At 35.5% G+C, this 13,111-nt stretch overlaps 1 long non-coding RNA gene across 1 annotated transcript in view; it reads right to left on the reverse strand.

The window, feature by feature from the left end:
* Window positions 1–5,539: 5,539 nt before the first annotated feature.
* Window positions 5,540–13,111, reverse strand: part of LOC311434865 — a 38,314-nt gene continuing 30,742 nt past the window's right edge. Inside the window, exon 3 of the long non-coding RNA XR_014691785.1 lies at window positions 5,540–5,797. This is a non-coding gene — a long non-coding RNA (uncharacterized lncRNA). The remainder of the gene's footprint in view (window positions 5,798–13,111) is intronic.

Below are 13,111 nucleotides of genomic sequence, written 5' to 3' on the forward strand. Positions count from 1 at the left end.
GAAAAAAGAACACCTAGTCTGAACTTGAACTACTTCACAACTCAGATTTTTTAGGTGGTGAGAGATATTTTGATTCTTGAACAATTAGGTCTTTTATTGATAATGGCTTATTGACAAGACCTGTACTAAAATAAAAGACTGGGATGACTTTAATGAATGTGCATAGTTAACTAGAATAAAGTGCTTTGATGGCTGGTGTTCTCAAATAATTGTCTCATTAACCTTAACTATATCAACCTTTTCTCATTATCAAGGTTAAATAATTGAATAGGTAGACTTCTGGGGAACTTGCAGTCGTATACAGAGAAAGAACAGCCACTTCCTCTTACGATAGAAACCTGCTGTTTAAAGAAACAAGTTGTAAGAGAGAAGGAATAATCTTACACATATGCACAAATAATAAATAATTCATTTTTAACAGTGAGAAAACACAACAGAAAAAAAAAAAAAAAAGAAAGAAAGAAAAGAAAAAAAAAAGTAGTGATGAATAATTTCCAAGCTGCCATAATATATTTTAAACAACATTTATGTACCTGTGATATTTTAACAAAAATTTGATAGTACTGTCAAATTCTGCTCTTGCTAGTAGATAACTAGCAAAGCCTATTTCATGTGCAGGCCTCCTCATTCCCTAGCTATGGTTCTCACAATAAACAGAAACATCTAGAGCCCTCAGTCAACCAGCAAGTCACCACGAAGATGAAACCATTGAGATTTTTATAGGAAATATAAATATGTTATGAAATACATTTAATGTATTTTATATATAATAAAATATAAAATTATATATATTTATATTTATATGTATTCCAATTAAAAGACAACCAAGAATATGCTGCTGAGTAGTCAGCACCTGCTATCAGCCTAGGAGGGATGTAGAGGCATCAGTTAGGTAGTGTTTGTATGACCTGTCTGTCACAAAAAATAAATAAATTAAAAAGTATTAAAGTATACCAGTGTAAGACTGGTGTGCTCCAACAAGGAGGTATGAAAAAGAACCCAGTTCTTGTGCTGTTCCTGTTCTTGGAATAAGTGAGACATAACTGCAAAAGAGGACTTTGCAGGGACAGTGCATGATGATAACCACTACGCACTGTTTTTCTGAGGGCAAGGAGCCTAAGCTTGACTGCTGCTACCACTGTCACCATATTTGCCATGGGCTATAAACATTTCTTACTCCACTTTTGAAAGTATTATCTGCCACTGAGAGAGTATGAGTGAGAGGGTAGTTTGCAAACTGCCTTGGATTTTTGGCAGAAAATTGTGGTCTGAGCTGCTGGAAGGGAACCCAATACATGACAGTAGGAAGAAGACCAATGCTCAAGCTGCTTGCTGCAACTTTCAGAAAGATTATGAATTTATCTTTTCCTTAGAACTAAGGTGGGAATGAGGATTGAATTATTCATTGCACACCAGGCTCAGCAGCAATACAAGGACAAATAACGCAGATGGGCAGATTAGACAAGTCCCCCAGGAATGGATGGAATCTCCTAGGTAAGACAGTGTATTCAGATGCAAAAAAAGACCTGAGAAATAACTGAGAGATGAGTCCAAACAGGCATCTATAAACTAGTTACACAGGATATATATGGAAATTTAACTAAGTGAGACATTTGTCATGTAAACCTCTACCTGATACTGCAAATAAAGCTATTAAATAGGAGAAGACTCAGTAAAATAAATAAATAAATAAATAAAAATAAAAATAGGAAAATCTTCATTTCTGTCTTTTCTGTCTTTTCTGGAACTTCCATACTGCTCTTTCCTTTTTTTCTTGAAACTTTTTGACTCCTGGTATTTCTACAATGCAAACAATATGAAATCAACACCACCACTTAAAACACTGTGGTTTTGAAAATCTATATGGTATAAATGAGTAGATTAAAAGGTAAAGGCCAGAACAGTGTCTTAGGAAAAAGACTGACAGCTAATTGGAAAAATGTATCTGTAGACTCTGAGCTCAAATAAACTCCCTATTGTATTTCTTCAGAATGTGCCTGTTGTTTTATTTATGTGTGTAGTGTGTAGTGATTTTGCTTGCTATGATTTGTGTTTGTTTTTCACCCAGTTCTTGCAGATATTTGGTGTGGAACTAATCCTCTCTCCAGCTCATCCTTCTCCACTTCCAACCTAACTTGAGTTATAGCTTGATGTTTGAAAGATTTCCTGCAAATAATTATGTCCTGAGAAGGAGGATTATAATAATGTTCAGAACATTGATCTCTGAAATTTTTAAGGCAAAAAAAATCTCAGAGAATCATGAGTTTACCCACAGATATAAAACATGAAATTAATCAGACATAGTTGATGAATACATAATGATGTATAATATTGAACTGTTTCACAAAGTTAAATGGTTAACAGGCAAAGTTCAAGGAATGCATTGCATAGTGCATTGCATTTCTAACTGTTCTATTATAAATCTCATATTTTCAAAATGATCTATGTCTATAAGTACTCTTGTTTTATTTACGAATGTGTAACTAAACTGAGTCTTCTCTAACAACTGTGTTTTTTTTATTTAAACTGCTAAGCTTTGACTATCTCAGTACTGAAGCCTTTTAAACTATTTTCAGATAAGTAGTTAAAATACCAATACACCCAAAATATTTTGTCACTTCATTTATTTGGTCTTGACTTGAAAATAACTTAGATAAAAGATTTCTTGGAGGAGAAAGTGAAGAACAGATACTGTTTGTATCACAGTTAATACCACACTTTGACACCACAATCGTCAAGGCAACCTTACATGATTCCATTCTGAATACACTCAAATGATAAAGAAAAAGCCTTCTGATGTAATGATATATATCATTACATCATGTGCTGCAAAATCAGAAGTCTTTAATCACTATTACACTTTTCTGAGCAAGAACTGAATATGAGCTTATGATTTGCTCACAATTGCAATTTTCTACATAAAACTTACGTTAGCATACTAAGTAATAATCAAGGCCATATAAAAGCAAAAATTTCTCCTGCAATCTATTCCTGTCAGCAGCAAGGATGTTTATGAAACTATTAAAAAAAAAAAAAAAACTCCAACAAGTTAACTCTTCAAGGCCACAACTGCAGACACAGAATATCCACTCTGAGCTGCCAATATAGAGTTTGTGTACTATAAAGGAAATGGTGACTTGAAAGTGTATGTATCACTGCTTTTTATGCAACATAAAATGTACACATACATTTTGTATACAGTGTAAGCACATACAAATGATTTCCAAAGGAGAATTCTAGAAGATGAAGGGAGGGGGGAGGCAATCCATTATTTAAATGTTCTTAAAACAGTAGAAAATCTAAGGTGAAGGCTTCCAGTGGCAGAGGTCTGACGAGTCTTATGTCTCTTCGGGTATTTATTTTCTGTCCTTGTGTCTCTGTTCCAGTAACCACCACAGTTCTGGGTCTTTCACATGGCACCTGATAACATTTGGGCCCCAGAAACTCCCTATCCAGGTTGAAGCTAAAAAAAAAAAGGCAACCGAGAAAGCAGATAAAACATAACAAAGACATAGAATGAGCTAATAGGATTGCACAAATCTCTCCTATCTATGTCTGTCTTGACTTAGGAAAAAAGTTGTGCCTAACTCTTTGCTTTGTTGTGCAAAAGTTCCTGGTCTGGAAAAAGACTGTCATAGCAGGTATTAGGAACCCCACCACCACAAATTCCCAAAATGTTGATGACAGAGAAGTGGTAACTTTGGAAAACATCCGTGAATATATTTTCAACAAAAATGTATCTCCTAACTTAACTGTTAAGATAAACAGACAGGTAGGCAGTCACACAGATGGACAGATGAGAGCTGTCCTGCAAGTGAGTCTCTTAAAACAAGAAGCTTTCAAAGTAGAGGAGTCAATGTAAGGTCAAAATGAGCCATCCTAATCTAAACTAGTTTCCTTCCTAAAACAGGTCAAAAGTGCTCCCTGCCACTGTTAATTTCTGACAACAGTACAAGAATACATTATAAAAATCAAAGCAGGATGATTTTCATAATTATCACCTGTGATATTTATGAAAGAAAAACTGTGATGTTGTTCAGTAAGTTGTTCCACTAGCTATGTATCATAACATCTAAAAATAACCATCTGAACAAGCTTAGCATAAAATTTCCATTTCACTGTTGAGGTGGAGCAGCAGTGCAACCAGTTCCTTTTAATCTCTGTCATGAGCATCCCTCAAAGCCTGTGCAGAAGGAGAAACAAGAGGGTAGGACTGTACTGGGTTGTGACTGACCTTCTTGAGCACACTGAGCACTCACACCTGTGCACTGGAGCTGTATAGCACAGGGTTTTCTCCCATCTGAAAAACATATCTCAGTATCTGCCAGCTAGACACATTCTCACTGAGGCTGCAGTGAACTAGTGAATGATGTGTGCTGGTCCTATAGCTGCCTGCTTTTGTATCAACAGAAATCATAGAGCTTAAAGGCTCACATATATGCTACAATAAGCAGTGAACTGACCTCTTTTCTTTTACTGTTCTCAAGACATTTGACCAGTTTTGTAGAAAGGCAAATTGATTAGCTATTCTCTTTCTAATTTTGTTTTACTTATACATGGATATTGTTAGTTATCTCTCATTCTCCTTGGACACTTATTCCCAGTTCAAGTCATTTTTTTTGTGTTACAATGGTCGGCTATTGATCTTGATCAGGTTGTTACCATGCTCTGTTACTCTGTACATTTCTTTGGCAAAGTGTTATGCCATTTTCCCCTCTCATTATTATAGGCTGCAGTAACTTTTAATCTCAATGAAGTTATTTCTACTTATCTCTGTGTTTATGACTCCTTTTCTTCAGATGAGGTGTACCTGCTCTATCCCTCAGGACATCTGCCAAGCAGCAGTGCACAAGGCATTAACTAAGTCTGGAATCCCTATCGTTACACAGCTCAAGAAGTTCTTTGTATTTTGGACAAAGGCAGTGTCTCCCAGTAGCTATTTATACTCTGAAACCAGACTTACTGATGACAAGAGACAACAATTACAAGTGTCACCAGGGTATAAAAACAGTGCAGATCACAGATTCTCAGATGCCTTTCCTGTTCCTTTAGAACAAGGTTTTACAAGAGAATTCTGAGTCTTTCAGACTTGTAATTAGATTGCCAGAGAGAAGAAAAAATAGTCATGGCATTCATACAAATCACTCATAGTAGATACCTCCTACATAGATTTCTGCTCCACAAAGCAATGGTAATGTTATAATTCTGTATGCTTCTGATGAATGATAGCTATATTAACATGTAAACATTTTATGCATCGTTCTCTCCACCATACACCCATCTGTGAACTAAAGTATACATACACTGATTTCAAACTACCTTCCTTTAATCAGGTAGAAGATGCAACCACCCAACACAAATGCAAAATAAGAATTTCACCAGGAATGTCTTCAAAATTTTCTAATATATTTTCCTCTGTGAAAGGAACCCAGAAGTTATGGGAAATCATTTAAGAAATATTTTCTTTAAAATGACTTGTCTGGTCAAAAATGTGTGCATTATAATTGCTGAACATCATAAATACTTAATAAATATATTATCCAACATTTAAATATAACTTTATTAGATCATATTTAGCAATGACCGCATACTTTTCAAACAAACAAATAAACACACAAAAAAAAACACTAGAGATCTTTAGAAAGATCTATTAAGGAAGAATTAGACTGATAATAGAGATACTTGTTACACATCATTGTTCAATCTTTGCTCCTCTCAGACATGAATGTCCCCTCAGGTCATGAATTTTCTTCCAATCACAGAAGGGTATTGACCAATCCATTCAGGAGATCAGTTTCTGGAGGGTAAGCAATGAAGAAGAATAAGCAATGTTACTATATTGAATTTATTTTTGGTTTCCAAAATGAGTAATGCATACTTCTGATACAGTGCCTGTTAACTCTAAGTTATGGATAAAAATTCAAGGAAAGAACGCGATGTGGTTGGTTACTCTGTTCTTGAAATCATCCAGTGAAGAACAACCATGCTGGAGAACTAATGCTCATATGCATCAAATCCCTGTGAATTTCCCACACAACTTGCTATGCAACTAAATGCATATACAGTAGTCAGTAGTAACTGTTCAAGTGCAGGCAGCAAATGTAAATGAGTAAAGCAAGCTAGCATGGCTTGAGTTGCCTCCCATTAGCTGAGCATGTGCACATTACGAGTTACCACAATGCAGCTAACACCTAGCAGTATGCACACATTCTGTCTTTAAACTAATTTGGCTCTTTAAATGCTCTGTTTATGAATGCTCTCAAAGTACTTATACTCACCCCCCCCCCCATTGCTTTAATAGTTTCATATAGACTTCTCTAGCATGTGCATTAAAAGGCAGAACAGGAAATAAAAGCAGAAGTATAAATATCTTGTCAAATTTATGAAATTATAGTGGTTTAATTTTGTCATCCTCATTAAGGTATCATGAGACCCTCGTGTAAACAAGGACAAAAAAATTAAAATGTGTTCAGTATTTGTCAAACCAACTAAACTCATGGTTTATCTGTTTTCATCCAAGCTATATAATAAACATTATTACCATATTAACCACCTTTCAGCTTTAGTTTTCAGATGGTTTCTAGATCCTTAGCTGCCTATGCATGATAGTAGTGTTAGCCATGAATGAATGAGGAAAACTATGTAGACAAATAAAGTCAATGTGATATGTGTGTTTTCTTCATTACATTACATCAAATAAACAAGTTCTTATCTCTTACTCTCTTCCAGTCCTTTCCTTTTCACTTTTTACTATTTCATCTAAGTCTAAGCTTGGTTGATATTTTAAAATATTATAGCTAATATATTTAGATTATTTATATTCCCTGATGTAAGAAACAAATGATATTCAAACACATTATACATGTCACTAATTTTATGAACATTTATGAACAAAATAAAACATGCTGAGTGTCTGTCTTTATTTATAAAATCACCAGTATGCCAAAATCAACAAAATAAAATGTTCTAATGATGTTTTTTGGAATGGGGAGATGAGAGAAAATACACCAGAAATGCTAATAGCTTGCATATTTGTTAAAATTACCTGTTGACACCTGTGAAGAGTAAACAAAAGTATCAGAGACTATGCACAAAGCTGACATATAATTTATAGGCTGCAGTCACCCAGCACCATGCTGTGCGTGAACTTAAAGATATATAGCTTTGAGGATTTCCCAACATTCTTACATTTTCTAAAAGATTAATGCATTTTATTTGAGACAAGTTGTTAATGTAAATTCTCATTACTGTAAATTAAACCCAATGACTTTTTGTTCCCCTTCTCAGCAGATGTGGAGACCCATATATACCGTCTTTTATAATGAATGTTTTATACATGATCCCATCCATCTTCACCATAAAGTCTTCCTTTGTACTAAATTGATCAAATCTAATATTTTGCAACCTTCATTAGATATATATATATACATATATTTAATTTAGCTGCTCTTACAACTATTTCCAGCTTGCATACATCCTTCTCAAAATACAATGCATAAAACTGGCAGAGAGTGAGACTACAGGGCGACTGGATGTCAATGTATATGAAACAGTAGCAATGACAGATTTATTTCTAACATTATTCCTAAAGACTTTCTATGTTATTAATTGCTTATTATATATTAGAAATGAATTTTTCAGCATGCAAGTGGTTTTTCACTGCTGAAGCAGAATAATCATCTCCCTGCAGATGATACTTCTATTAATACACCCCAGAATTTTATCTGCCTGCCTTTGGGAAAAATACTGTGCTGACTTGTTTTCACTTTCTGACCCAGTGTGACAGAGACCAAGCCCTGTTACTTAGAAGGAACTCCTGCATTTATTCATTTGGTTTCTATCTCCACTTTGTATTTTGCATTTGGATTTCATCTTGCTGGTTTCAATTCCTCTTTCAAATTAATCAAAAGAGAAAGCAAAGGGGAAAAAGAGTTTGCTCTAGGTATGCCCCTAAGTAGAGGCTGAAATAGGCTCAAATGTATAGAGCTATTTAAGTCTAGTTCTTGAGGATTGTGAAAGCTGAAAAATATCATTAGATGAAGAATTTCCTCTTCAATATCCATTACCACGAGCACTGAAGAAAAGAGAATGTAGGAGAAAGGAAGAAAGGAAGAGGTGGTGTCATTCACACCACCCAGCCCACCTAAGTTCTACTCATGCCTTCAAATGTGTTTGTAAAGCCCTTCATGATACTGAAAATAAATGGTTTCTCTTTATTCCAGTACCCTAAAATATTAGTGAAGATATGAGTTCACACTGAACTCAGATTAGGATCTTGTCATATTACATCTGACAAACCTTTACAGTTTGACAGCAAGCAATTGATAACTACTATATTATCACAGTTTTTCAGCCACTTGTACATCAACATTATTGTAATTTCATCACCTATAATTTCATCATATTTCCCTGAGAGTGTCATAGGGGATATCATCAAAAGCCTTACTCAAATCAAGAACTATCATATTTTCTGCTTCTCCTTTTGCTGTCTAAGTCAGTTACTCAGGGGAAAAAATAAATAAATAAATAAATAAATAAGGAAATTAGGCTGGTTTGTCATTGTTTGCTCTTAGCAAATCCATATTCACTGTCTTATCACCTTATTATTCTCCAAGTACTTTCAAATTACTTAATAAATTGTTCCAATAACTTCCGAGTATTTAATTTATACTGACTGCTCTACAATTCCTTGGATTCTCCTTCTCTATGTATAGACACTATCTCATCTGTCTTTTTTCCAAGCCCCTTACATTTCCAAGAATTCTTAATTGTCTGGCACTAGATTTTGGAGACAAATGTTGATGGAGTATTCAAATATGATGATTATTTAAAATCAGTATTTCAAAGCAAAGTGCTTGCAATATTATATAGTTTTATGTGCAAGTTAAGACCTTGAAAAAAAAAAAAAAAAAAAAAAAAAAAAAAAAAACCTCTACACCTCTACAGAAATATCATTGCTCTCAGGAGATTAGTAAGATTAATAAGCATTCCTTACTAAGATGTTATTTTACCTAAAATAACCAATTAAATGGTTGTACAGGAAAATATGGAAGAGAGGAAAGAAAGGAGGAAGGAAGGAAAAAAGGGAGGGAAGAAGGGAAATAAACTTACAGAAAGGAAAATAAAGGCAGATGTGAAGAATCATCACCTAGAATTGAACTAGCAACAGGACTAGAAAGAATGACCTCAAGTTGAGCCTGGGGAGGTTCAGGTTGGAAATTAGGAGAAATTTCTTCTCATATAGAATAGTCAGGCATTGGAAAGGGTTGCCCAGGGAGGCAGTGGTGACACCATCCCTGGGGCTGTTTAAGGAAAGGTTGGACGTGGCTCCTAGGGACATGGTTTAGTTGTGGCAGAGGGACAGTTGTATCTTGGAGGTTTTTTCCAACCTTAATGATTCTATGATTCTACCTAGCTAAATCTCTTACAGAGAGATTTAGTACCCTAAAACATCAATGAATAAAATAAATCAGAGCTCCCTAGAAGCAGAACACATGCAAACAAGAAATCTAGAGTAAATCTGGACTGCCTCAGAGAATCCAATGTGGAAAAACTAAACTAGTGTTTCTCCAAAACACAGACATCCCTACAGAGGTGTTTCCAATTATTTTAGCTTAAAGTATTTCAGACCTTGTTCATGTTTATGAAAACACCCATGAGATAAATAGTTGCCCAGATTATATACATACAAACAAACAAGCAAACAAAAACCAAAAACGTAGCTTGAAGTTAAACAATTGTAGGCTGATTTACCAGCAGTCTTGTCATTATTTAAAGTTGCCGTTCTTTCTTTAGGTACAAATGAAGTACTCAGTATATTTTAAGTATTTCTATATTTAAAGAACTCTTTACATTTTTATTTTTGAATGTAATCACTAATAGCTGTTACTTTTTGTATATTACTCATCATTCCCACATATATTTTTGTGCACAAAGTATTACCGTAGTTTACTCACACCAGTAATGTTATTTGCATTCATGACTGTAAGACCATGGTCTGCTATTGTCTTCACCAGTCTGTGAAAATACGATTCTTCCAGAGTTCAGTCGAACGCTTCTTTCACTCTCATAGCAACTGGCCACAGAAATATCAAATATACAAATAAGGAAAGATTTCAGGAATATAACAGAGTCAAAGTTTAAATTCTCTATTGATATTTATTTGAATATAGCCAATAATGCTACCAAGCAAATGCTGTATTTCAGAAACTGTCTTGGATAGGTGTAATACATAGGGAAGAGTTACTCTGCAGACAGAAGGTAAACATTAAGTTCATTTACCCAGTTCAAGGGTGTCCTGGTTTCAGTTAGAACAGAGTTAATTTTCTTCCTAGTAGCTGGTAGAATGCTATGTTTTGGCTTAGGATGAGAAGAGTGCTGATAACACCCCGATGTTTTAATTGTTGCAGAGCAGTGCTTATACCAAGCCAAGGACATCTCAGCTTCTTGCTCTGTCCTGCCAACGGGCAGGCTGGGGGTGCAGCAAGAGCTGGGAGGGGACAGACCCAGGACAGGTGACCCAAACTAGCCAAAGGGGTATTCCATACCATCTGACATCATGCTAAACAATATATAGGGGTGGCTAGCTGGGGGAGGGGCGCCGGACTGCTCGGGGTTAGGCTGGGCATCGGTCAGTGGGTGGTGAGCAATTGCATTGTGCATCACTTGTTTGTACACATTATTAGTAGTAGTACTATTATCATTGTATTATTATTATTATTATTTTGTGTTATTAAACTGTCTTTATCTCAACTCATGGGCTTCACTTTCCATCTCCCTCCCCCGTCCCAGAGAGGGAGGGGGGAGGGTGAGCAAACAGCTGCGTGGTGTTTAGCTGCCAGCTGGGTTAAAGCACGACAAAGGGATAAAAAGTGGAAACAGCAGATACATCTGGCTTTCAACATTTCCTTGTCCTTAGAACAAATTTGTCTTCTTATAGATTACAGTAAGCAATAAGATGTGTGAGATGTCTGGAAATAGAAAGAAATCCTTTATGGAACTGGACAGGGAGACAGTGACAACTGGCAAGAAGTCAAGACAACTAAAGTGAGGAGGATATTTTTAAAAGCCCTTTCTGCTTGCAGCATGTCTCTTGTGGATATAAAGAATTGCTTGATAATGAGTAAAGCTCAGGTTTCAGATGTCCAAACCTGATGAAAGAATGGAAATTCTGTTTCATTCGTATATTTTCCTATTTGCTTGAAGGTTCTCCCATGTCTCATCACATACAGCTTCCACATAGCCCCACGGTGGTAGCTCCCATCAATGATAGTATTATGTTGTTGCTTTAAAATATTCAACATAAAGTATGTTATACATATTCTTTGCTGTTTTCTCAGGCATGAAGAATCATAGGACTACATTTAAGGGGACTTTTTTTTCCATTTACTGCTAATTATGAGTTCAGCAGCATTTGCAGCTAATTATGAATGCAAAGAATTCCTTCACAAAAATAAAATTTCATCGTGTCTGCTAACACATCACTTCATCTTATTTTCTAAAATGTTGCTACATTCAGAAATATTCTCTGTTTTCAAGCTGCTTTCATTAGCTTTGTCTAGGATCTGCTCCTCCTTCACAAAGTGTCACTGGTTGGAATTTCAATTAGATCACTCCATTGCCTATTTAGATGTTCAAATCATCATCGAGGTTCGTCAAGATTCGGGATTGTCTCCAAAACCTGGAAATTGTCTCTTTGCCTGACTGTGAAAATGAGTGAAAATGTGAACATTACAGCCAGTCATTAAGAGAGTAACTGGGAAAGTTAAGAATTTGTTGTAGATTACTGGTCATTGAATGAAAAATTCACCAGATGAGCTAACCAAAACCCAGGCAAGGAACTGCTGGCAGAATCTGAAAGGATAACTTTTGGATATTAGTTTCTATAGCAAGACCTTAGTAGTTACTTGGTATTTCAAATATTGTGTGCTATATATGGAATAATATTAAGTTCATATAAAACTCCAACAAAAATATGAATGTAACAGGAAGTTATTTGATTCTGACAAGTAGCATGAAAATGGGCCAGTGAGAAAGGCAAGCAAGAGGCAAGCCTTTAGCATGTCTCAGTCCAATTTCTTTGCAGAAATCTCTCCAGGGATAAGGAGAAATATTTGAGGAAAGAACATAATAGAATTTCAGATAGTTCTTAGAAGACACCGACAGAGCAAATAAACACTATTTGCTTTTTTTTTTTTTGCATTTTAATGGGGTAAAAAAAAAAAAAAAAAAAAAAAAGGACAGAGATAGAGAGAGGAAAAAATAAAACAGGCTAATTGTAACGTGACAGCAAATGCCAAAGAAAGCCAGCAGAATGGCAGGATGGAAGGAATATTTTGACAAAGTGTTAATCCATGCTGACCATGCAGATCCAAGCAGACAAGACATGCTGGAAGGACAGGACAACTTTCAAGGTAGAAGGAATGTGAGCACTACACTGCCATCTGAAAAAGGAGGCAGAAGGAGCAGTGATGTAGTTCAGTGGAGGAGAGCTGATGGTGCATAGAGCATAACTGCTGAGCTGTAAATAGCTAGAAGGACAAATGTGAGCAAGGAATCAGAAGTACAACCTTCTAAGCTTTTAAGCAGAGGCGATATTCTTGACTGGCAAAACACAGCAGCTGTATCAATCTATAAGGCCACCTACCTAATTCAGGCAATGACAGATATAAACCTCTTTGTCAGTTTCTGGAAAAAAAAGGATGAAAAATGAAACTTCTGACAGATTCAGACCAGTTATAAAGAAAGCTGAAGAGGAAAAGTACAATTTCAGATCAGGCACTGTTTGGATGCATTCACACTGAGCTGATCAAGGACAAAAATGAGAATGGCTTTTGAAGAGTACATTCTTTTTACTGACCTCATGAAGGTGCTCTTGAAGTAACTCTAACATAGTTTAGCATTGAGTTCTAAAAAAGCATTATGGAGGGTAGCAAAATCGTGTGATATTCTAGGTAAAACATTCTATTTTGAAATGTCATATACAAAACCTTCTCCAGTGAGATTGGTAGGTGGCAGTTTGACATTTTTCTATGCTAAATTAGTAAGGATGCTGTAAGAGATCACAGATGAGAAACTGGATGATTCATAATTAATTGTCTAGTGTGCAAAG

Source organism: Aythya ferina (genome assembly GCF_964211825.1).
Source record: "Aythya ferina genome assembly, chromosome: 3".
In the NCBI taxonomy this organism is placed as follows: domain Eukaryota; kingdom Metazoa; phylum Chordata; class Aves; order Anseriformes; family Anatidae; genus Aythya; species Aythya ferina.